Source organism: Mustela erminea, chromosome 13 (assembly GCF_009829155.1).
Source record: "Mustela erminea isolate mMusErm1 chromosome 13, mMusErm1.Pri, whole genome shotgun sequence".
NCBI lineage: Eukaryota > Metazoa > Chordata > Mammalia > Carnivora > Mustelidae > Mustela > Mustela erminea.
The window spans coordinates 59,307,082-59,334,561 of record NC_045626.1 but is presented as its reverse complement, the minus strand read 5'-3'; the positions used below and the strand labels follow the sequence as shown (position 1 = coordinate 59,334,561).

General features: G+C 39.8%; 1 protein-coding gene across 4 annotated transcripts in view; it reads left to right on the top strand.

Annotated features, from left to right (window-relative positions):
• Positions 1-27,480, top strand: part of PIEZO2 (piezo type mechanosensitive ion channel component 2) — a 451,560-nt gene that overhangs the window by 161,865 nt on the left and 262,215 nt on the right. The gene's annotated exons all lie outside the window — the stretch shown is intronic.

The following is a 27,480-nucleotide window of genomic DNA, read 5'->3' as shown; positions in this document are numbered from 1 at the left end:
TTTTTTACTGCTACTCATACAGAAATAATATGTCTCATATGCATCATATTTTGAAGTTATGATCTGAAAATGTCAACATCTATATTCTTTATCTAGGCAGTGTTATGTTTCCAAAATTAACCTGTTACTGGATAAATTCGCCTTCAGTTTTTCTAGGATGTGTGATTGTTATTTGAAAAAAGAATGACAAGTGGATAGAATACAACCCTCATGTTTTAAGTTAAATCTAAAGAAACCCTGACATATTTGAAATGGATTATAGTAAGTTTTAAATTGTCAGCTTTTCTTTGAATAAACGCATTAGTGAGGTTTAAATTTCCTGATCTTTCATAAAGGCAAGCACAAATAGTAGGAAGTAAACCCACACTTCCCTGCATAATAAAAATGATTAAAATTCTTCATGGGGGCACCTGGGTGGCTCAGTGGGTTAAGCCGCTGCCTTCGGCTCGGGTCATGATCTCAGCGTCCTGGGATCGAGCCCCACATCGGGCTCTCTGCTCAGCGAGGAGCCTGCTTCCCCCTTTCTCTCTCTGCCTGCCTCTCTGCCTGCTTGTCATCTCTCTCTCTGTCAAATAAATAAAAATTAAAAAAAAAAAAAGAAAACTCCCTCTTTAAAAAAAAAAATTCTTCATGGATCAAAGATTATTAACATAAATCTCTCTAGTGAGAGATCCTTTCGTAAAATCCATATTTATAAATTATTCAGTATCCTTCAGCATATAACTTTTAGAAAGCTACCTTTTACAGACCTAAAGTTAGTATTCATTTTGGCCATTTTACTGAGTTCCGAATAAATTGGATAATAATATGTATCAAAATGGTTTTGCTGTGAAATCCATGATTTAAGATATGGTTCTTGTTTTTAAGTTGGCATATAATTCATATACAATAAAATTCACTGATGTAAGGAATACAAATGAGTGGCTTTTAGAGTGTGGAACCATTGCTGCTCTCTGATTCCAGAACACTTCCATTGGTCTCCTGCCCACAGAAAAGTAATTCATTCCCTCTCCACCCAACCCTAGGCAAATACTAACCTACTTTCTGCCTCTGTTAGATTTACCTGCTCTGGACATTTCACCTAAACAGAATTATACAATATGTAACCTTCTGTATCTGGCTTCCTTCACTGAGCATGATGTTCTCAAGTTTCATCCATGTTGTAGCGTGCTTCAGTACTCCCTTCCTTTTCATGGCTGCATAATATTCCATCATTAACATGTGGCTTTACTGTTTGGTGAAAGTCACTTCATTATTCATAACTTGATAAAAGAAAATGTTTATATAATAAGTAGTTTAGTTATGTTTTAATGATTAAGAAATTATTACATTTGACTGGGTTCAGATCTTTTTAGACTTAGTAGAAATATTATAGCAGTATTTCCTTGTGCTTCTCAATCTCAAATCCTTTTGATACTTATTAAGAAGACATTCCTAGGATCATGAGGAAAGATTTTTAAACCAAAAATGTTGTCTGAATAAAAGGCTATTTCATGGATAATGATTTATCTATCACTGAAAGTATTTAATCACAAGATAGAGTACAACTCATTCAGTTTTTTTTAAATTTGAGTTTATAAATATATATCTTGCCTGTGTCTACAAAATAATTTAGATGCTGAGTGATATTGTAGAAACAACTGTACTGGAGGGTGTCTAGATTAAGTGCAGTTCGTCATTTCTTCTCACCCAGAGTCTAACTGTTTCTAATTTTTATGCAAAATGATGAATTTTGGGGTGACTGGTGGATGAGTTGGAAGAGCATGTGATCTTGGGCTTGGGAGTTCAAGCCCTGAGTAGGGTGTAGAGATGACTTTAACAAATAAAACTTTAAAAAGGATAATTTTCCACAGTTCTATAAAAGTAAAAATAAAAATGTAATTGAAATGTTAAAGCATTCCCCTTTCCACATTTATAGATATATTTACTCTATGTATGGCTTCCCCTATAAGATGCAAAGAGGAAGATATACAGACTTACACACACACACACACACATACACACACACACAGAAGTTTGTTTCATTTGTCTCCTTCTTCCCAGGCAAGGATCCTGGGACCCTTTGGATGGGTCCTATGCTAATGCCATGCAGAAGTTTGCACTTTTCAGTGGCGAAGATGTGGAGGCCATCCTGAGCGTAGCCAGAGCTGGCCTCTTGACATAAGCATTCCTTACAACTCAATCTTGGGGAGTTAGCTCTGCCTTTCCTAATTTCATATCCTAAGTATTTGGGTTCCCAGATGACCAGATATTTCCATGTCTCCCCCCTGAGATATCTTTATTCATGCACAATTACGGTCTACTGTCAGTGAAGAATGATCTCACATACTGTCCTCTTTTCCTTTTTTTGATATCCTTGTATAAAAGCTCTTTTCTGTTCCACAGAGGGCCAATATAATGGAAATCATAATAGTAAACTTTATTTCTACCAAGTTAAGCTCTAGAGAGAGATTTATTCCTACCAAAGTTACTATTCCAATTTGCAGTTACAGTTTTGTTGATGAGGTCACCAACAGAGAAGAGATGTGCTAAAGACCGAGTTTGAAAAAGGAATTTGAACTCTTTTTCAAGGTGTCACAGGCACCTTGAAAGTGAGTTTACAGAAATCGTGAATTTCTTCTGAAAAACGAGTGATGCCTGTAACAGCATTGGCTCATCGGGTGTTACCGATTTTTTTGGTCCAGTTTCATGTGTAGTGTTTAAAAGTAATACATTCTTGAAAAGGGATAAAAAGGAAGGGCAAACAAACTTCAGAGCTTTGCAAAACTAGGTTAGTTCAAGATTGACACAGAACAGGTTTTCAGCCTCAAGCATTTTTTTAATGATCAAGTTATATAACTCCAGAAAATACTGTGAGAGTGGGTAATGGAAACACTGACTTTTAATTTAGAGTTGACTTCATTTCACTAATGTTATTGTTCCTTGAGCATTTGGAGTTTCGATTACACCATTGGAGTTGTAAACACAAACTCAGCTAGTTTGATATCCTGCATTTGAAGGGTAGCCTTTTTTGGCATCTGTGGACACAAAGCAGCAAAATTTCAAACAAAAAGACAAAGAAAGTATCTTCACCAGAAGGGCTGTGCAGTTTAAAATGCTTTCTCTCTGTTTAAGACATTGCTAAATTAAAACGTAATCACCCACACAGGTCGGATTTCCCAGTCATTGAAGTCACATTCAAATTCAAGACCACCGATTGCTCCTTTATGTGTGTTCAAGTTTGTTTTCCTACTTATTCCTCTCCCCATTTAAAACTCAAATACCTTCACCCTCATTATAGCAAAAGCTCCCAAGATCCCTCAGGAATCTAAGACGCATGTCTGGGGGACAACAGTAGCATTTATAAATATTGAGTCATTGAAAGTTCTTGTTCCCCTAGAGCCCTGTGAATATTAACTGGCAGTGGTAAAGAGTTTTTCAAACCAGCCTATTTTGTTCCTGACTCGCTGGCAGGTTTGTTAAAGGTGCCATTGTGCAGACCTGAAACTTTACTCCCCCAGCTCCCCTCTCTCTCTTCATTTCCAAAACGGTGCTTATAGGTAAGTGAGGAAATCTTTGGGGCAGGGGGTAGGTACCTCTGTAAATTTTCCTCAAACATGTGTTGTGCCGCTTACTAAAATATTTTCATTCCCTCAAAACTATACTATTTAAATAAATGTAAACCCGGTTTCAATTATGTCACTACAGATGCCACAGAAGTGGTTTATTGGACTCACTGGTGGTTGTGCGGCAGTGTTCGTGAAATTTCAAGGCCTCTCTGGATTCCTGTGCTGTGTTAAAGCAGGTTACTGATTGCAAGAAACTTTTGAGTTCGAAACTATGAAGGAAAAATTTGTGGTGATAATGGATGCTCTTTGTAGAGCGCCTACTAGCGGTCAGACCCAACGGAGCATTAGATTCCTTCTCTAATTAAGGATTCATTTTTTTTTTTTTTTCCCCTTGTTACAGCTGAGCTCAAATGTTCTTAGGGAGGGCTCTCCCAACCCATGACTGGTTCCATTCTGTGAGTCAGGGTGGGTCAGGCTGTGCCGATGGACGGCTTCCCTGAGGAAGTCTGTGGGCTTCCCTGAGGAGGTGAGTGGGAGCTGCCATTCACTGTAGGCTCTGAGCACTGGGCTGGTGGCCTTTTCCAAGCTGGATTAAGCTGGACACGGGACAATTTTATTCCTACAAAGAGGCAGTCTGCTGGTCAAGCCTTGCCCCTATAGGGCTATGCCTTTTGTGAGCTGTCTTCCCCCAAGGAGGTGCCTTTCTTTTGTATAAGTGTATTTCCTGTCCAAGGGTGCTGAGGTAGGGATGAGTTCAATGACGATGAGGCTGGGTGAGGGTAGCATTGATTGTGAAGATGAGGAAATGGCCGCCAGGAGAGCAAGTGAGTCACCCAGGCTGCCCCACGTCTGAACTGGGATCTGAGCACTGAGCTGCCTGACTTTTCACCATCTTTCCTTCTATTTGGGAACTCGTTATTTGTTTTCTACTTATGATTCCTTTCTCCACTGCACTTGCTAGGCCCTTGGATCTGTCTAGTTTCACAGGACTTAATAAGTTGCTGCTGTTTCCTTACAATATCTCCTTTGCTTCATTCATTTGTAGTATTCATGGTTAGAGTCATTTTTCCCTGAGGGAAGACCCCCCCAGATCAGCTGCTTTCTCCCCCTCTAGAGGGAGGAGCATCTAGAGTTCTGATTTTCCTCACCAGGAGCACAGGAAACTGGGCCTAGAAGCCCACTGACCAAGAGGTTATGATAGACCTTCACAGTACTTTATCCTGATGCTCTTCTGTGCTTAAAACATAGGAGGATCTCCATGCTGAGACCCAATGTAGAAAACAGTGGAGTGTGATAAGAACACCAAGAGACAGATGTGGGCCTGGCAGTTTGGCATCTCATCTTTTTTTTTTTTAATTAACATATAATATATTATTTGTTTCAGGGATACAGGTCTGTGATTCATCAGTCTTATATAATTCACAGCACTCACCACAGCACATACTGTCCCCAATGTCCATCACCCAGCCTCCCCATTCCTTCTATTCCCCCTCCCCTCCAGCAACCCTCAGTCTGTGTCCTGAGATTAAGAGTCTCTTATGGTTTGCCTTCCTCTCTGGTTTCATCTTGTTTCATTCCCCTCCCCCTTCTACTATGATCCTCTGTCTTGTTTCTCAAATTCCTCAGATCAGAGAGATCATATGATAATTATCTTTCTCTGATTGACTTATGTCACTCAGCATAATACCCTCTAGTTCTATCCACATCCTTGCAAATGGCAAGAGTTCATTTTTGATGGCTGCATAATATTCCATTGTATATATGTAACACATCTTCTTTATCCATTCACTTGTTGATGGATATCTAGGCTCTTTCCATAGTTTGGCTGTTGTGGACATTGCTGCTATAAACATTGAAGTGCAGGTGCCCCTTTAGATCACTACTTTTGTATCTTTAGGGTAAATACCCAGTAGTGTGATTGCTGGGTCATAGGGTAGCTCTATTGTCAACTTTTTGAGGAACCTCCATGCTGTTTTCCAGAGTGGCTGCACCAGCTTGCACTCCCACCAACAGTGTAAGAGTGTTCCCCTTTCTCTGCATCCTTGCCAACACCTGTCATTTCCTGATTGGTTAATGTTAACCATTCTGACTGGTGTGAGGTGGTATCTCACTGTGGTTTTGATTTGTATTTTCCTGATGGGCATCTCATCTTGATGATTGTGAGACAGATGCTTACAGCGAGCCTCTCTTGAAGACACTCTGCTTTTTAGTGCTAGTGCTGACTCTTCTCGTGGCACATGTAGCCAGAAGACTCCACATTAATCATACTCATCATTAATGGTGTTAATTAGAGATAGACCCCTAGATTTGCAAAGTCTCCTGATGAATCCATCCTCATATAAATGATCCCTATGGATAATCTTGATTTTTCACATTTGACACAGTACAGTGCAGGAAAGAGTTAATATTTATGGAGTGGAAGACAAAATATATAAAAGGAAACTAGCCTGTGCTTTTTTTAAGAGTAATTTTTGAAGTCACTTCCTGCTTCCTGCTTTCTCATGGAAGCTAGCCTGGAGGCCCCAAGAGGTGGCATCTGGAAGAGCCTTGATTCCCCTTCTTCTTTTCTTCTCTCCCCTGACAACTCCCTGCAAGGACATACTGCTCCTCAACACAACAATCAGAAAAATACCCAGACCGAGTTTTAATTCCCTGGTCATTTGTGCAAGGATGAGGGTATTGGTCTGATTTTCTCTAAACTAAAATAGTCTCAAAGCCCCTGGATCATCCATATACCTTCCAATCACAGTTATTACACGTGCAATTAGCCTTGGGTGTATTTCCTTCCGCTCCTGGTAAGTGAGGCCGATTGCTTGTTCCGTCCCCTGACACTTAGGCACGTGCCAGCCCGCGATGGAGCCTGGCACTCGGCACTGTGGGCAAGGAAGGCAACTCCAGTCTAAGACTAATTTATGATCTGTAGTCTCTGGATGGGAAGCGTTGCTGAAAGAGAACTCTGGCAACCGAGACTGGATGGAGTCTGCTTTCTTGGAAGAACGAACACGTTCAGGGTCGACTGCCAAAAGCCAGATTTCTACAGGCAAGAGGGCAGATTCAGAGGGTAGCGCCCATGCGGAAGAGAAACCGCATGGGGATAAAAATCTCTTAGGCCAGCCCCTTGTTGATATCCTGATTCTTGGCACGACAGTCATGCAGGGATGTTCAGTTCACATGGTGTTTTTCAAATAGAATGTGTCATTTCATTGCGAGAAAGACTCTACATGAGGGTTTCTTATATTATTCAGTATATGAATAAATGCAGGATCTTACATGACCATGGGAGGTTACTCACGTCTGCGGCTCCGGGTCCTTGACTGTGAATATGACGATCTGCCATCTCAATGCGTTGTTGTGGCAGTAGAGTTACTACAGTGCCTGACCCGCACTGAGTGCACGTTAACGATCAGCTAGTGTTACTGTTGTCATTCTTACTAGAGGAGCCATGATTCTTGCCCAGGGTCATGCACAACTACAAGGTAAAAGGAACGGTTCAGAACTGAATCTTGTCTCCAAAGTATCCACAATCACATGGATGAAACTTTGAAGTTATGACATGTATGAAACTTACCTGGTGTCAGATAATTACCTAGTACAGTCTTTGTCTTAATTCCCTACTAATTCTTTATATGCACTCTCCACTGTGTGGTTGAAATCCTGGGTAATAGGGCAAAATGGTGCTGTTTGGAAGGCTGTGTCAATGACGTGTATCTTCAGCGACCTGCCAGTCTCTGTCAGTACTTTTTTTTTTTTTTTTTTTTTTTGCTTCTTCAAGAGCCTCTTCCCCACTGAAAATTCCCACCTCATCTGCCCTGTGGCTGCAGGGCTGGGTCTGGACTTGTGAGTACATTATAGTCCTCTCCTTATACCCTCCCTGCCCCAAAGCTTGTCACCTACCCCATGCCCTCTAGCACAGAGGAATAGTACTAATACATTATTTATTATTTATTACCCTTTCTATGTTATGGAATTTTATTTTATTATTTATTTATTTAATGATTTTTATTTACTTACTTATCAGAGAGAGAGAGCACTAGCAGGGGGAATGGCAGGCAGAGCAGGCAGAGGGAGAAGCAGGCTCCCCGCTGAGCAAGGAGCCCGATGAGGGACTCAATCCCGGGATCCTGGGATCTTGTCCTAAGCCAAAGGCAGATGTTTGACCGACTGAGCCACCCAGTCACCCCTATGTTATGGAATTTTAGATGAGACAAAGGATAAAAATTTTAGGAAGAGAGGTGTTAACTTTTTTTTTTTTTTTTTGTAAAGTACACCAGCACTTCACTCATATTATTTCACTTAACTCCTCCCATGTCTGTAAAAACTCACTATCGTGTTACTAATAGGGCCATGAGGACCAGAGGTGGAGAGTGTCTTGCATGAATGAGGTCCCTCAGTGGCAGAGCCAGAATTCAAACTGAGGGCTTCTGGACTCCTTAGCCTGTGTTCTCTGCAGTGTGTCAGGTGGCCTCGTAAGTGCACAGGGAAAACTTTGTAGAGAAATTGGATTAATTAGATTCTGAGAAATAGATGAGATTGGGAGACACAGATTTAGGAACATGTGCTGGGAGAGAGGATAGTTAATCTGCCATACTCACTCTAAGTAAAGCACTAATGGTTGGTAGTATGTTTTACTTGGTAAATACTGGCCTTTAAGAATATCTCCTCCCACTAAGCCATGTGAACTCTGCAGGGCTGCGTGTTTGGGTGTATGGGTGCGTGGGTGTCCATTTGCTTATTTCCTACTCCCGCCTGGTCCTCTGTCCTCACCTGCCTCACTTCAGGCGGATCCTTGCTAACAATGGCCGCTCTCTGGTCTGTGAGTGGCTTTAACCTGCCGTCTTCAAGCCTGAGAAAACTGGAGGTGTTCTTTTCTGAAGATGGAAATCAGTCAATAAATCAACAAGAACATATGGGATGCCTTTCAGTGTGTGGAAATCTCATTCCCTGAAATGTGAACCCCTGAGATCCAGGATCCTGAGGCTGTTTCCAAAATGACACATCGAAGAGTCTAAGATGTTTTCTACACAACCATCGTTCAAATATTTGAAGGCAGCTGTGATGTCACATCTAAGTATTTCTTTCAGATCCATCTTGGGTCCCTCCCCTCTGCTATCAGCTCAGCGTGTCAGTCTTGTGTGAACGTTTGGATAAGAACGCATCTGTATCTTATCAGGTGGGATGGCCGCGGCTCCATTGTGCCAAACACCATGGGACTGTGACTTTCCTCGTTCTGGAATCTTGTCCTTTTTCCCCATCAGCTAACATTATGGATCTGTCGTGTATCGTATATTTCCATGCACATCTTTTCTTATCTAAAATATCCAGTCTATTTCTTGGGCAATCCAACTTTTAATCCCCTCAAGGCATCCTTGATCTGGGATTTTGAGTCTGCTTGAGTAGAACTTTTTCCTTACCATGTGTCATCCCTGTCTTACCCCTAAATGAGGCAAAATGTGTGTAGCTCTTGGCAAAGATCAAACACACCAGGAGGCCTTGTTTTCCTTCACTCTTGTTTCTGCCTCACTACCTCTCACACCCAGCTGCTCCTGCTGCTGCTGCTGCTTCATTTAAAAAAAAAAAAAATAAATAACATCTTTTTGGTTCTAAGTTTTGCTCTAAATCTGTATTGGTGATAGCCTCGGTGTTTAATTGCCCCTTACAGGTCAGGCAGAGTTTCTGTGGCCTGTCTTGATTCTGCATAGTTCTGCAAGGTGCTTGATGTTTTACTCATCAAATAGTAAGCAGATAGCAAATATCTGATGTTTCACTCATCAAATAGTAAGCAGATAGCAAATAGCAGATAAAGAAACCGAGCAGCAACAGAAGAGGTGGTTCCGATTAGATGAAAAAAGTGAGAAACCTGACCATATCCTGCAGGGTCTTGAGGATGGTGCTGGCTCCCTGGGGCCTGTGTGTGTGCAGGTCGGCGGGTTCGTCTAGACAACGGAGCAAGAGCTATGGCCAAGCAGAGGGACGACCGTACCAGCTCTACTTCTCCCTTTCCCATGGGTGTTGTTTCTGCCTCCCACTGCCCAATCCTGCAAGCTTCCAATTCCCCATCCATACCTTTGCTCTTGTTAGTCCTCTGGGAGAGGGTTCTTACCCACACCACCCGTCCCATTCCTTCACTGGACCCACACTTCAGTGCTAAGTGCCTGCTCCAGGGGGCCCAGGCCCACTAGGTCAAGGATCCCTGTGCTCCCCCAATGCTCTAAGCATCTATCATGGATCTCGTACTGAGTTATAATCATTGATTTTTATATATTCTCTCATTAGAATACGATCAGATGGAGGGTAGGGACTATCTCATTGTTTATTTTTGTAACCCAAGTACCTAGAGTGTGACCCCCTATATCGTATACTGCCCAGTGAGTGTTTCAAGAGCAAATCAATGAATTAATAGCAGCAAAAAAGGAAATTGGGAGTGTGACGAAGATGAAAGGGGGTGCCTCTTGTAACCAGTTTTCAGTGGAGTGCTCCCCATTGGGCGGCTAAGCTATCAAGAGAAAAGGACAATGTCCCTTTTCTGCCAGGAGCTTGCACCCCTCTCTTTCTGTCCCCCACGGGCATCCTGAAGATCTGACTCTCATAGTTGTTGCCATCTCCCTCTTCCCAGTTCAGAAGGAAATACGAGAATGATCCATTCGTTTGAGGGCCTTTGTTTCTTTTTAAAAATTATATACCAAAAAAGTAACTTGATACGGTTTTCTTGGCCAAAGGAAATTTGGATTTCCACTTGGATTTGGGGAGATCAGAGATGAATGTGGAGAAGATAAGGCTGGAAGTAGCAAGGGAGGGAAGAGGAGTAGAGCTGTGAGGCGTAGGGGTGGTGCGGCAGGGCAGCCTCATTAATAATGAGGGAGGGAAGAGAAGCCTGCCCACGATGATAGGTGTGCCTTTCTCCTCGAGAGCTCCTTGCTGCCACCTTGGGCCCACCGGTCCTTGCTGTAAGATAAATCACAGGGCAGGAAATTTAAAATGATATGGGATCGATTGTGTTTGCTTAAATAACAATTTCCCTAACCTCAGTTTCATGATGCAGCATTTCTAGTGTGAATTATTTACCATAAAAGCACTAAAACAGGTCTGTGTGGAGTAAACTTAACCTCAAAGTGATAGACGGACAACATAAAGCTATAATTGTATGTTTAGAAACTCACGGTATACTGGAAGGATATTTCAAGGGCAGAGTAGAAACAGCAAAAGTAGGCCAGATATAGTCATGACATTCCAGAAAATATTAATCGTATGACACAAGCCTAGTTATTCTTCAGACTTACAAAACTGACGTATATCATAGGGCTTAGGTGTGTGGATTCCTAAGTGAATACCGTTTCTTCCTATAAAGAGAAGTTTGGATTGAGAAAACCCTTCTTGATTTCACGTATTAAAAACATATTTCAAGGCTGCAGAAGATCTGCAAAGAAGTTGCTAATGTAATCTCTCTCTTACATTCATTTTTAGAGACATTTAAACATTTCTTGAGATTCCCATTGCAGATTATGGTCATATTATAGAATATTAATACTGAAGATACTACCATAAAAATGTTATGATACAATTACAGACAAAGGTTTGCCTATTGCTTTATCATTTATTTTCTGAAAATGTCTTTGCTTTGCAAACATCCATTGCATTGACAATTATGGTTCCAAATGCTTTTCTTTCATAACTTCGCATGGTTATTTAGTAATAATCTTTAGTTTTTAAGTGAGCAATCATTCTCAAAGGGCCAAAAACTATTGTAAAGTAGTAATCCTATGGAGTTAAGATTTGATGGCTGATTTCTAAAAACTCTCACATGGTCATTGCATTTTCCCCACTGCCAATGGGTAAGAAAAACCAAGGCAACCACATTATTCTAATCAGGAAAGAGCAGGCACAGATTTCCTTCTTTTTGTTTTTGCAGAATTAAGAATTTCCTAATTGAGAAATTTGGAAGCATGTCACATTTAGATTATAATAACGATAATTATGAGATATTGCACTGTCAATTTTGAAAATATTCCCCATAAAGTAGATATTACAACAACCACAAAGAAAATTAGTTTTAAGGAATTCAGGTTAATCATAATGCCATGATCCTGTCATATGTAAATTTATTCAATTACTGTTTACTAAATCCCTGCTGTGTGCATTCCTTCTGTTAGGTGTTTATCATGCAGCAGCCAGTGAACACCACAGGCCCTGCCCTAACAGACTTTATAGTCTGCCAGTGGGAGGTAGAAGCAGACAATAAATGAACCACAGTAATAGAGTGTGGTAAGCACTATTGTTGAGATCATATGAAGAAGGACAGAAATATACATAGTACGTACCTACTTTGGCCTGGCATGGGAGAATGCTGAAGGAAGTTCTACTGAAGCAGAATCCCAAAGGTTGAGGACATTCCCTTCAAATCTGTGTCCCTGTGACTGACACCGAACCTGGAAATCAGATCTTTTTTGCCATGGGTTATGATTCCACATTTCTATATGGTCTTTATAAATATTTCATTTCTGGCATAATTTTTCTTCATGTTGACATAGAAGAGTGTCCTAACGTTTTTCTTGGGTGGTTTGATTTTTGCCATTCAGTATTTTTGGTGAGCAATTATATATGCAAATATGTTGCTTATCTCCTCAGAATAAATTTTCAAGAGTGGATTTATTAGGTCAAATAACTTAAATTCCTATATTGGAGCATATTGTTTGTACCTTTAAGAAGCCACCTATATATACTTATATATATCATTATAAATAAGCAATAAATAGATAAAAGGATAGATGGATAGATAGATAGATAAATAAATAAATAATAAATTGATAGATGGCAGAAAGGTAGGTCGATAGATTGTTTAGAATGTATCATAGATTTTGAAGTCTTAGGACACCTTGAGACCTCAGAGAAACCCTTGCTCACAGTCTAATGCTGACATACAAGTGGCAAATGAATACATAAAAAATGCTCAACATTAGTCATTAGGATCGTCAAAATCATTCCCACAATGAAATACCACCTCCCAGTAGGATGGCTATATTAAAAAAAGACAAGACGGTAACAAGCATTGGTGAGGATGTGGAGAAGTTGAAACTCTTAGACACTGCTGGATGGAATGTACAATGGTGCAGTCACTTTGGAACAGAGTTTTGTGGTTCTCTAAAATATAAAGCACCTTATATACAAAACACCTAACATATAAACCACCTTATGATCAGCAATTCCGTTCCTAGGTATATGCTCAAAAGAATTGAAAGCAGGTGTTCAGATAAACTTATGCATGAATGTTCATAGCAACAGTATTCATCATAGTTGATGACAGAACAAAACCCAAATATCCTTCCTAAAGGGGGAATGGATAAACCAAATGTGGGGAGGGGGCAACGGGGAATGACTATTTAATGACTGTGGGGTATTCTTCTGGGGTGATGAAAATGTTTAAAAGTAGAGAGAAGTGATGTTTGCATAACATTATGCATGTACTAAAGGCCACTGAATTGATTGTTTTCAAATGATTAATTATATGTATATGAACTTCATCTTCACAAAGAAAAAAAAGAATAAAAGAGTGTACCATATTCGAGGAAATCTTGTCAGTATTTGAAGAAAACATTTTTGCCACCCTACTAGATGTCAAATAACCCAATGCTTTTTGTAGAAATAACTGTTGATAAAAACAATCATTTTCCCATAGGTTTATTATTTATATTTATTTTTGTGGAAGACCTACTCATATTATTCTCTGTAAATATATTTTACAAGCTTGATTTTTAAAGTTGATTTTTAAATTTCTTTTAAAGTTGGTTTTTTAAAGTTTGATTTTTGAAGTTGATTTTCATTACTTTGAGGTTTTTTTCGTGTTTAGAATTATAATCTGTTATTCCTATTGTTTTCTTATTGCTCCAATGACTGTAAATTTACAGAGCTGATATTTATTGCATTCCACTGTTTTCATTTTTTTACATGTTAAAATACATGCAACTCTTGAATTCACCTGAAGCTTATTTTGCGTAGAAACCTTAGAGAATTTTTTTTTTCCCAAAATAGCTATTAAGTTTCCCATCACTACTGATTAAATAGTCCTTTTGTTGATGCCATTGGGGTAAATTTACTCACGCACAAGAGGCTTGGCAGAAAGGTGGCTTTTTCAGTACCTGGTAGAGTCTGTTTCTTTAATACGTCTGCTTCTCTTGCTCCTTGTCTTTCTTCTGCTTTCTGCTCCCCTTGTCATGCTTCTTTTTATTGTGAAACTTGAAATTCTATTTGGGGAAGATTTCGAATAAGCCTGGAAAACCAAAATGCAAGTAGAAAATGCAGATTCCCCAGATGCAGATGGTAATACCCTGAATTAGCAACTACTGATATACCCAATCACCTTCATCTCAGAGTAAGGCATCAACTCTTGTGTGGCTCATTAAAAACCATAAAATTGAGAAATATCTTCTGGTAAAGGTCATATTGTACCACGTATTTTCAGACTCTGCTCACCTTTCGTTTATAGGTGTTTTTATATGTCATTCTTCCATGGATTACATCAGTAGGAGTAAGTACATCTATTTGGGAGAAACAAGATAAAAGTAGAAGAGAAACAGTACTTTTTCCTTATTGTTATCTAGTATAACCAGTTAATGTGGAAAACCATCTCTGACTTTTTCCAGATGTTATGCATCTGGTCAAGGTCTCAAATTTAAATTTGATATGTCTTTGGTGCAATTCAATTAGACTCCAGGCAGAGGTATAGACACGTGCATTTAGTTTATAGAGTAAACGCTACCGTTCAAAGAGCTATCCGAAATCTCAGTAAACTGGTTCTTTCTGAGGCTGTCCTACAGAATTTGATTGGAGGAATGTTCATGAGCGTGTTTGTAGCCCCAGAGCTGAGTCTAATATTTTAGAGTCCACAAGATGAGGGAGGTGTATGCATGTCTCGGTAGGATGGAGCTTTCATGATTGTTCCAACAAATAGCCACCAACTTATATGGCTTCGAGGGCAAAGTAACCCTTCTCTTGCTAACATGTCCTCATTGAATGTGGTCACTAGAAAGGACCCTTCCATTTAAAGAGGTTCGATATTGGACACGTCGTGGGGATGATACTGAATCTCAGAGTGAGTACTGGAAGGGTGTCAGTGGAGGGAGGAAAGGGAGAAGAAGGAGAGGCGATGTGGCACAGTTGTATGAAGCACGGAAGGTTGGTTCTTCTGCCATCATAACTTCTGAGACTGGATGGGAGTCCGCCATGATTCCCAAGGAGAGGAGCAAGGAGTGAATGAAGCCTGGGTGCAGTTCTGGTGCTCCATGCCTTCCCTTTCTCCACTCACTGAAAAAAAAAAATGAGAATGCACTGTAGGAAATGCTGGTTGTCAGCAGGAGGCTGTGGGCAGTGAGTAGGTGGACAGCGAGTCCCCAGGAGAAGCTATGTGCTGGCAGAGGGGACATGACAGTAGGCGGGCAGAAGGCCAAGGGTTGAGGATCTAAACTACTGTGCACAGCTGGATGTAGGTTCCCTTCAGCGGAAGCAGGATCATGTGGGTGACTCTCTCTCTGAGTGGATGAGAAGGGCGTTTATCTTTGTGGGGGAAATGAGATAAAAGCCAGTTCTCTCTCTGTCTCTCTCACACATACACACATGTGCACGCGTGCATGTGTGCCCTAGCCTGGGATGCCATTCTCTTGTACTCCTTCGGAAGCTCTTCCATTGAACAGAGGATGTGGAAAGAATTCTCATTCAGTTGCACTTTGGGACGGATGAGTGTTAAGTCCACAGTAGAAAGAGCTGTTGTATTGCTAATGTAGTTAATTATAGTCTTTGGTCATAGGTTCTTGCATGAGAAGGTGTGGATGTTGTGAGAATCAGGGTATGTACAGGGTGGCTTCTCACACAGCCTGAACAGTGAGGCGGCTCACCTGAATTTCTACATGTCCTTCAGGGAAAGCCCATGCTCTTCAATGCTGATGTTTGGTTGTGGACATTTTCATTAATGGATCTTGAGGGAAAGTCCTTGTTTTCTGTTTCTTTGTCATTTGTTTCAATTTATTTCCTCTCAGACATAAGAGCCATCTGGCCATATTCACTCTTACGTTAAAGGTCGGATAAGCGTGGCCTCAGATCACTCACAGAAATCCTCTCTATTGAACTCAAATTCCCTTTGTGGGGTTAGATCCCTAGCAGTGTAACCCAAGAGTGCCGAACTGCCTGGGCTCATCTTGAGCTCAAGAGGATACCTGGAAGCACCGTTCTAAATGGAATTTACCCTGCTGGGAATTGTATTCTGTATGTGCCAACTCATTTTTATATGTCTGTATCTACAGGATAATGGGAATGTCATAGATTATCCCATCCAAACTTTTCACTTCAGGGATAAGCAAACAGAGACACAGTAATCACATGACTTTCCCAAGGTCACTGAGCGCTGATGGCAAAGATCACAACAGAGCATCTAGTCCATGGCTCATCTACTAATGTTTTTGAGAAAACAGAGAGTATAATTTTAAAATTAGACTTAAGGCACTTTTTCTGGGCAGAGCTGTCAATGCAGCAAGAAAAAAATGCACGCGCGGTTGGTTTATGAAAACCATCAAATAAAAGTAGATGCTTACTATAAAGTTAAAAAATTCATTTTTTGTGGCCACAGCCATGTAATTATTATTACTCAATTGGTTTTGGATGTTAGTGAGGGTGTTATGATATACTGTGTTTATAAATGGCAGCTTTAGGGCGGGAAATACTAGATTTCATATTTTTAATTACTTTTTAGAGTTTGAGTGAAGATAAGCAATAGTATAAAGACAATAGCTTTTAGGGTAGAGAATTTCTAGTTCTGTTGTAGAGTCTGGCTTCAGTATTTCTTATAAGGGATCTTTGAAATTGGACATGTAAGAAGCTTTGCTTTTTACTATCACGTAGCTAAGACTTTTAAGGCTATATTTAAAACATTTTAAATGAACTCTGCGGCATTAGGTTGAATAAAACCAATGTTAATATTTAAAGTACATACTAATGCTGTTATATTCTTTTGGCACTTAAAAATTTCCTAATTTCAATAAAAAATGAAAGTGCATTTCTGTAAGATTAAGCTCGGAGCTTTATGTTCTCAATTATTGAAAAAGTGGTAAAAAGCTTCATCTACTTCAATTTGATCATTTCTTTAAAAGTTTATTTATTTATTTGACAGAGAGAGAGAAACACAAATAGGGGAGAGGGAGAAGCAGGCTTCCCACTGAGCAGGGAGCCCAATGTGGGGCTCAATGCCAGGACCCTGGCATCATGACCTGAGCCAAAGGAAATGTTCAACTAACTGAGCCACAAGGGCACCCCTCAATTTGATAATTTTTGGACTTTTAGAAATCTTAAAAACTTAGTATCCATGTATAAAATAAATTCAAGTTTCCCTGAAACTAGAAATATGGCAGCTTTAATTATTCCAGTATTTGCGACATGGAGACATTTATTTCTAAGTACCTAGGATACAATAAAGACATTGATATTCTCTAATGAGGAGATTAAAATTTATGTCACTTATTTGACTTTCTTGAAGGTATTTTGAATGAATATGTTACTTAAAAGAAATGTAGATGCTTATTACATTAGAGCAATAATTCAAACCAGAGGCTCTTAAATAAGTCTAAAATTCTTTCTGCCCTTGGACAAATCACTGTTCCTCAGCAGACTTTGGGATCTCATGAAATGAAAGGGGGGTGGTGGGAGCATATAAACTGATCAGAAATCTTGCAGAAGGTATTGCTATGCACAGGTGTTGTCTGACGAGGTACGATACAGAGTTCTCATAATACATTTTAGGAATTTACTTGTTATATTTGGGTGAATGTTTTACAAGACATCTCATGTCAGCTATGCCTACAGTAGATTATATGATGTTCTGACATATTGGTAATGAACTCGGTCATGTGACATTTCCCTCAATCCAAATAATGAAGTGATCTAGAACTTAAGACATTATTTAAAATTCTGCCTTCAGATAATCATAAGCTTAGAATCAAAATAGAATGTGAGGTCGTTGAAATCCTTATGAAATCACTTGCCCTTTCCGTTAATTTAGATGCAGGTGGACAACCATTTTACCTCAAAGACTTTGCAAACAAGATAAAACAAAATATATTTTCCACTTAAAACATCTCTTCGAGTTACTAGTTCATATTTTAAAATTTGAATCAATAGGCTTGTGAAATGCAACAACAGTCATCTCCTTCCTAAGACTGAATAATTAACATATTCAAATATATTCCACGTCTTTGTGCTACGGTTATAGCTAGACATTATCATCAACAGTGTCTGGCATTTATTTTACTCTTGAAATTATTATTTTCCTTGACATTGAGTCATAGCAGTAAACATGCTCAATGATGTAATTTTTAAATTTATTATGTTTCAGTGACGATGCCAGTAAACTTTATATACAATAATATACAATTCTCATAGAGTTGGTATTTTTATTTATGTTTTAAAGTCAGAGTGGCCAAATTTATTCCCTAGAATATGAATATGTCTACATTTTTATGGCCTTAACACTTATTTTAAAGGATAAGCTGCCTGAAATACATGCAGGCACTTCTGGAAAAAGTAGGCTTTTTGTTTCCATTAGGGTGAAACCAAGGTGTTATAACAAGGACATTAGGACTGGCTGAGAATCCTGAAGCTGGACCATGATAAGACTCATCGTTCCTGGGAGGACAATCCATTCAAGGCCTTCTATCTGATTTCCTGGAAATAAATAAACAGAGAGAGGATGCACCCCTTTCCCTACCCCAAGAATGTCAGAGTCATGGAAAACACCGCCCAAGTCTAGTTATCCACTCAACAAACATTGATTAGTCAAACACAATGCATTAGACACTGTTCCAGATGTCAGGGATAAAGTCACTTCAAAAGTACAACAAAAACTGAAACCCTTGTTCTTGGGAAGAAGACACTGTGTAATGTGGAAGACATAGGAATAAGCGAGCTTCCTAATATTCTGATGGTAATGATTGCTGAGAAGACAATCCATCCAGGAAGGTAGGAATGAAATATTGAAGTCTGCTGTGCTTGAAATTTTAGATAGGGAGGTCATGGAAACCCACAAAGTGGAAACATGAAAAAGTACAGCACAAACTTCCTCATCCATAGAACTTCCGTTTTCAGATGAGTTTGCTTCCAAAGCACACACTCTATGGAGTTGTTTAAAGAGCTGAAGTGTTAAGTAGCTGGAAAAAAAAACCCCACGAAAATACAAGCATTTCTGCTCTAGTGACCGTGTGTCCACATCCTTCCCACCTCAGGATCCCAGATAACAGGTGACTGAAAGGAAACATGAGACAGAATTAAACAACTTCTGTCAGGCATCTCATGGGCCTCTGGGCCACATCAGGAGACATTTCTGTGTCCCCTCCACTCCCACTAGAGCCCAGCCTCACTTCTGCCCCCAGGCCCTGTAGTTGGTGGAGATGAAGGTGACCTTGTCTAAATGTAATTTGGACTTGATTTCTAGAAAACTTTTCTGTATGAACATATGTATTTCAATTGCACCCTGAAATACAGCATAAAGACACATGTTCTTCCAGAGCTTTTAAGGTAAGGCACACACTCACCTCCTTTCAGCTCTACTTCACTTCCTTTTTCACTTTTTCCCTTTCCCTTCTTCTCCTTTCTTCTCTTTCTTTCCATTCCTCTCCCTGTCCCTTCATTGAATAGTCATGATGTGTGAAGGATTGTCTCAAGGGCCACAAGAATGCAGAGAAGCTAGCATCTTGTGATGTCTGTACCCCTCATGGTGTGAGATGAAGGAAGCCTTCCCCACAGGGCATCATGAGGAGAAGACATTGAGGGCAAAAGGTGGCAGCACCCTGAGAAATCTATTCATCTTTGTACCAGATACCTGTTATGTGTTGCTTCAGATCCCCTCAGCCTCCCTGTCTCTGGGGTCTTCTGTCACTTTTGTCATCCAGAGCCATCATCATGGCAACCAGCTCTGAGTTGGGCTGCCACCAGTCACCCAGGCTCGGACTTCACTCTCCTGCCCACAGGTTCTTCTGGTGAGGTTGAGGTGTGATTATGGGGAGGTCGCTGGAGTTGAGGCTCATCACACATAAAGGGTGGGGGGGGCTTGATACCTCAGGGAAAGAACCTTCCATCGGTGCATGACAGGAGGAGGATAGATTTATCTCCCTGTCTCCCAAGGTGGATTGTCCTGAGAAGCAGTTACTATGTCTACTCTTGGTAGACAGTCCTGCAAACTGGAGCTATGAGTGTCCCTAGGTGGTGGCCAGTCGCTAGAATGTCCATTTCCCTACGTCACTTCCCTTCTTCACTCTTGTCCTCGAGATTACCCTCCTGAAAAAAAGGCCCTCAGGGTCTGCTTTCTGGGGCACTCCGGCTGAGAGAACCATGATGTAGCTTGCTCTCCCTGGTCCTGGAGCTCCTGGTGATGACCTCTTTCCTAAATATCCATGGCTTCAGGGGCTTAGAGCTAAATATTCTTCATAATAATCAAGCTTATATATCCATTTATAGATATAAGACATCTCTAGAAATTCTAAATACAGCTTTCGTGTTTGCTTATTTAGTTAAAACAAGCGAGGTATGTGTCTGCCAGCTTGCCTGTGCAGAGGATGGGTGGGAGGCTGAAGCAGAACTTTCTGGGCTGTTTTGTATTGCTCAGATCTGATCTGACAATAACCTGCAGAGGTGGGGCCCTCCTCAGCTGTTTCTTAGCTCTCATGGCTCACCAGCCTGTTCTAGTATGGGCCATCTTTAGAGAAAAACTCATGTCATGAACACTTGATTATTTTGGGAGATTTGGAAAACAGCCATCAGTTATCTTCATTCTTGAAAATAAGTGAATGGATATAGCACAGAACAACAAAGGCCCTTCTTCTTGTGATTATTATGTGTTTAGTAACTAAGTTGACCCAGGGAATTCTTTCTGGAGATGGCTGGATGCTTGCATTGCTCTCTGCCCTAACACAGGGTACCCGCCCGAAAAGGTGTTGATCAGGAAACGTGAGCAACTGGCTCAGCGTTCCCGGCATCTGACATCTGACTCCTAAGCTGCCACATGGGTTTCTTTCCAGAACATAAGTAACAGACCCACGGGATCCCAGTTGGCTCTGGCTCTGCGTGCTGCTTTGCCTCAGTCATCACTCTTCCCAAGCTCTGAATCTACCACAGGTGTGTGGATGGGGTCAGCGGGCCCACGAAATCCCCATTCTTTCTTTCGGTTGCTAATTAGAAGTTAAAACAGATCCTATCTCCAAGGAGCAGTTCAAGAACCTGATGGAGACTCATGGAAGTGAATCACTCATGGTTTTCCTGCTGTTTGTTTTTGCATTCTGATTAAGCAACATCATTTCTGTGCAGTACATGTATAAATGATTCTCATACCTCGATAAAGATGTATTCTGTCTCTGTAGAAAATTCCACAGTCCAGGTTGCCAGATGTGAGGTCCATATACAAAAGTCAATTACATTTCTCTGTATTAGTTAGCATTCAACAATTGGAAATAGAATTTTTTAAAGTGCTATTTTAATAGCACCAAAATAGCACTGATTAGATATAAATCTAGCAAAATATGTGCAAGATCTGCATGCTGTGAAAATAAATCACATGAAATCTAAACAGATGGAGAGATATATTGTGTTCATAAATTGGAAAACTCAGTGTTGTCAAGATGGCATGTATCTCCTGAATGATCTATGGATTTAACACAACTCCAGGCAGAATTCCAGCAGAGTATTTTTGTAAAAATCAACCAGCTAATACATATATATAGAAAAACAAAGGAACTAGAATAGTCAAAGTAATTTTAGAAAAAGAAAAATGAAAGTTGGAATATTTACACTATAGGATTTCAAGATTTACTTGTGTAGCATAAGGTCTAAAATTTCATGTGCTGCCTTGATATCTTGGAGCCTTACAGGGCCCCTGACCAAACTGTACGTTTCCCTGCTCTCACTGGATATATAGTTAGAAAGGCCCTACTAGTTGCCCTGACTTAGTTCCAGCAACCTCAACCTCGGCTTCATTTCCTGCTAGTCCACAGAATCATTCAGACAAACCAATCTCATCCTCCTGGGTAACTGGGGACTACCCTATCCTCTGCATTTTACAAAGCTTGCCTGTCACAGCCCTGTTGGTTCGCTCTGTTTCTGAGTGGGTAGCACGGTCGGTTAAGTGACCAGCTTCTTGGTTTTGGCTCAGCTTGTGATCCCAGGGTGGTGAGATTAAGCTCAGGACAGACTCTGCTACAAATTCTCTCTCCTTCTCCCTCTGCCCCTCATGCTTGTGCTCTCTCTCTGTATCTAAAATAAATAAATATATCTTTAAAAAAAAAGAAAAAACCAACACCAATACTTACCTTGCACCATATGCAAAAACTAACTCAAAATGAGTTATATAGACTTAAATGTAAAAGTTAAAACCATAAAACTCTTACAAACGTATAAGATAAAATCTTGTGATCTTGGGTTAGACAAAGGCAAAAATTTCTTAAATATGAACTAAAAGCACGATTTGTAAGAAAAAAAATGATAAATTGGATATCACCTCATTAAACTGCTCCTCAAATTCCACTGTGACTATGATACAAAGGCAAATCACAAATTGGAAGAAATTTTTACAAATCACTTACCTGATAAAGACTCATATCCAGAATATGCAAAGAACTCCTGAAGTTCAATACCAAGGAAACATGCATCTCAATTTTTTAAAAAATGGGTAAAAATTGGGACACCTCGGTGGCTCAGTGGCTTAAAGCCTCGGCCTTTGGCTCAGGTCATGATCTCAGGGTCTTGGGATTGAGCCCTGCATTGGGCTTTCTGCTCAGCAGGGAGCCTGCTTCCTCCTCTCTCTCTGCCTGCCTCTCTCCTACTTGTGATCTCTGTCAAATAAATAAATAAAATCTTAAAAAAAATGGATGAAAATTTTGAAGAGACACTTCACTAAAGAAAATATGCAGATGGCAAATAAAAACATGCAAATATGCTTACTATCATTAGTCATTGGGGAAATGAAAAAATTTTTTGATTTATTTATTTTTCAATTTATTTTTTTATTAACATATAATGTATTATTAGCCCCAGGGATACTGGTCTGTGAATCGCCAGGTTTACACACTTCATAGCACTCACCATAGTATATACCCTCCCCAATGTCCATAACCCTGCCACCCTCTCCCTGCCTCCCTCCCCCTGGCAACCCTCAGTTTGTTTTGTGAGATTAAGAGTCTCTTATGGCTTGTCTCCCTCCCGGTCCCATCTTGTTTCATTTATTCTTTTCCTACCCCCCAAATTCCCTAAGTTGCATCTCCACTTCCTCATATCAGGGAGATCATATGATAGTTGTCTTTCTCTGATTGACTTCTTTCACTAAGCATAATACCCTCTAGTTCCATCCACATCATTGCAAATGGCAAGATTTCATTTGTTTTGATGGCTGCATAGTATTCCATTGTATATATATATCACATCTTCTTTTTCCATTCATCTGTTGATGGACATCTAGGTTCTTTCCATAGTTTGGATATTGTGGACATTGTTTCTGTAAACATTGGGGTGCACGTGCTCCTTTGGATCACTACATTTGTATCTTTAGGGTAAATACCCAGTAGTGTGATTGCTGGGTCCTAGGGTAGCTCTATTTTCAACTTTTTGAGGAACCTCCATGGTATTTTCCAGAGTGGTTGCACCAGCTTGCATTCCCACCAACAGTGTAGGAGGGTGGGGAAATGCAAATTTAAAACTTGAGATTAACATTATATACCTCCTAGATTGGCAGAAAGAAAGAAAGAAAGAAAAGGAAAAGAAAACAAAGTAAAAGAAAAAAGAAACAATACCAAGTTCTGACGAAGATGTGGAACAGCTGGAATTTGAATGCATCTTTGGTGAGAATGCAAAATTGTACAGCCAATTTGAAAATGGTTTGGTGATATTTTATACAGTTAACCATATGGTTATCATCAAGCCCAGCAATCCCACTGTTGGATATTTATTCGGATGAGATGAATATGTCTGCTCACACACAAATCTCTAGCAAATGATTATAGCAGTTTTATTTATAATTAGCCAAACTGGAGAAACAAAACAACACAAATGTCTTTCAGCTGGTGAGTGGAGATAGAAACTGTGGTCCTTTGATGGAATACTAGTCAGCAATAGTAAGTAGCAAAGCATTGATAACTGTAATAACATCGATGAGTCTCAAATGCATTATGCTAAGTGAAAGAAGCCAGTTTCAGAATACTGCATGCCATATGATTACAATACTCTGATCAGGGCAATGGTTGACTACCAATGTTATGGGCAATTTGGGGCTGATGACAACTTCTCCATAACTACCAGAAGTGATAGTTACATGACCATGTGCCTTTATCAGAACTTGCAAAATTATACATAAAAAGCAGTGAATTTTATTCTATATAAATGATACCTTAAGAAGAAAAAATTTTAATAGTCAGTGACCATAATTGGAAGAAATCCGAATTTTTTCCTCATCATTTGTTTTGGGGCTCTAATGAGGAGTGGGTGGATCACAGCAGTAGATTCTGGTTCTGGCTGTAAGTTCTCAAGGTCACGATTACTTGTGTCAAGAGGTAATGTAAATACCAAATTAGATAAATGTTTTTTGAAACAACTTTATAACTTATGTTTTCTTCATGCATTCATTCATCAAATATTTGTTGACTGTATGGGCATACCGTGTCCCCAAAAATGTGCCAGCCTCAGGGACTCACAGATAAGTAGGCAATAGCTCCCTGGCCTGGGGAATTGCCCATCTAAAATACGAGGTCGACATGTAGACAGATCCCTGCAACAGTGTCTGTTGAAGTTGCTGTAGATAGTTAGAAGGTAAAGTGGTCCCCGAAGGAAAGGTTGAAGAACTCCAGCTGTGGGGCCACGGAAGGGAGTCCTGGAACTTGGAAGGTCTTATACATCATTTAGAGAATTCAGAATTTAGTCTGTAGGTGACAGGAGCCACTGAGGGTTTTACGTAGTTGTAGAAACATGAGCAATTTATGTTTTAGAAAGGTCGTCCTGGTCACGGTGTTAACTTTAGTGTACAGGTGGGTGTGGGTACAGGTGTGGATTTGTGTGTGATGATAAACGGGGGCAATGGAGGCAGGAGGACCCGTCTAAGGACTGTTGGGTGAAAAGTGGTACCTGAATGAAGTCGATTACGGAGGAATTTTAGAAGCAATGGGATTGATTGTCTAATTCAACAAGGAGGAAAGAGGAAGACTCACTCGGTGGATAGAGGTGTCATTTAAACAGTGTAAGACCACATGAGGAAGCTCAGATTTGACCGAGGGGAGGGAAGGAGTGAGAGGAGGAGGGAAGATGGGAGTCAGTTCAGCGTTTGAAATCGAAATCCTGAGATCAAGGGGTCCTTCCTGAGATCGATGGGCTTTATAAGTGAAAATATCCAGTAGGTCATTGTGTCAATGGCTTTATGGTTCGGAAAAGACACTGTGGGGACAGAGATGTGGAGGTCATCAGGGTGTTGGTAATAGATAAAGCCACATTTACAGTAACTTACATTTCCTGCTCCCTACTTGAAACAAAAGAGCTGGAAAGGAGCCATATTCAACTGGCAATCAGAGATTTCAGCTGAAAGGACAAATTATCATCAGTTTGTTTGTGCAATGTGTGTCATTCAGTTCTCATTTTCCATTCGTTGCTCAAGTATGTACCTGCCTCTTCCATTAGATGGTGAACTTCAGAGAAGCTAGCTTTTCTCATCTTCAGCTTCAAGCAAGGTGTCTGGCACATGGTAGGCAGATTTTTTTTTTAAGTGATGACATGACTGGTAGACTATCTATTGACCTTTCTTCAGGTCACTGTAGACACATTACATCCCCATTAATTTGTAATAGAAAAGAGTAGGTTGATCTGTGCTAACCTCGTCCCTGGAGTTAAACTGTAATTCATCATTTATTTTCAATATTAGCTCTCATTAAAATATACAGGGTAAAGCCAACATACCTCTCAAATGATTGACTTCAGCTGGCCTTGTTAGCTATCTGAAGGTGGTGATTTCCTGCTGGTGTCATGGCCAGATTGAATGCTTTTCTGGGATCTTCCATCCAGATGGCATAGAAGAATTTGGTGCAAGGTTGCTACATGGGGCCTGAGAGCTGACATGGCTTCCTGTTCTGCCTGAAGCCACCTGAACTCTTAACACTAAGAAGGTGGGCATAGGGGCTCTTGGAGCCCTCCTGTCAACTCTGGTCTGGAGAATACAGCCCTGGGATGATTGCTCCTAAGTGTATTTGAGAAGTGGGACATCTTTAGCCCCATAAAGGTCTTGTCCAATATCCTTTTAAAAAAATTATTTGGGCATATTCAGGTTGGTATTGATATAATTTGTTCGATCTTTCTTGTTCTTGTAGGGCTGGTTGCTTTGCTTTGGTGAAGGGCAAATGCACACAGACTCTTTACTCACATCCTGCTATTGATTTAGGCTGCTACAAAGTGGCAGGAAATGAGGAAAAAAATGCTTCCTATTTCTTAGTCATAAGCCAATTACAAAACTCAAGCCTTACATTATTGCTTCCTGGGAAATGTTATCTCAAAATAGATACAACTACTATTTCTACTAACCAATAAATGATGGTCTCGTGTTAATACCTAGAGTTCTATTATTTAGCCTTCTTTTGGAGGCTTTTGGCCTTGGCATTGAAACAGACAGGTTCCATCTATTTTCTGGAGCAGACACTAGGTGCTTACATCACCTCAACGTGTTTACAAGAGTCTGGCTTTTAGAAACACGCATGAACACCCTCACGTATACTGTCATGCATGTCCACATGCCTCTATACAAAACACACCACTTAATTTATATGCCTACTTTTGTATTTTTATAACACACATGACTGCACACACACCTTATAAAATAAAATCTGAAGTCGAATTCTCTTTAAGTTAAATTTATAAAGACGGTTATATCTTTGAGAGTTACTATGAGGGAATGATACAACTGTTAAAAAAAAGAAGTCAACTGGTTTTTTATAGCTACTTCCAAATATTTTTCCCCTGTGGAAGTATAAAGCTTTATGTAACCCCCATTCCTCCCTGCCCCCAACACTGTTTTTCTGTTCTGTACCGTACTGATTCCCATGATTTCCGACCATCAGTGAATACACTTTCAACACCCATTTCTGATCAAGGAACCAAGAATTGTATAAATCTCAAAACACCATCATTGCAACAATTTGAGAACCAGGTCAGGTTTTATTAGGATTATTTGACATTTTCTAGTATTCAAAGATTGCATTAATTAAAAAATATGCATCATAGGATTTTTGAAGAACACATGTCCTATAGAAGAGTCTTCTAATTTAACAAAATTAATTTTATCTCATAGTTCAATAAAGAACTATTGGTCAGTATATAAAAATAGTTTCATTGTATATGCATCAATTTTATTATAGTAATTGTTAGCATGAGATTCTATGAACACCTCTGTTATTTTAATTCAAAAAAATTTATTTATTTATTTAGCTATTTATTTATTTATTTGAGAGAGAGAGAGAGAGAAATCGGGGGAGGGGTACCTCATTTAGTTATTCTTAAAAGGTAGAGTTGCTAGAAAGAAATCCTCTTAGGTTTGCTTCATCTGAGAATGTCTTTATTTCTCCTTCATTCCTGGAAGAAATTTTTACCAGACATAGAATTCATGATTGACATTTCTTTTCTTTCAATACTTGAAAAGTCTTGTATCACTTCCTTCTTGTCTCCATGGTTTCAGATGAGATATATGTCCTAATTTGAACTGGTCTTCCCCATAGATAATGCATGATTTCTCTCTGGCTGCTTTCAGAGTTTGTGTGTTTGTTTGTTTTATTTCTCTTTAGTTTTCAGAAGCTTAATTAAGATGTGTTTTGGCAAGAGTTTCTTTGGGTTAAACCTACTTGGGGTTTGCTCAGCTTCTTGAATCTGTAGGGTTAAGTCTTTTGCCAAATTT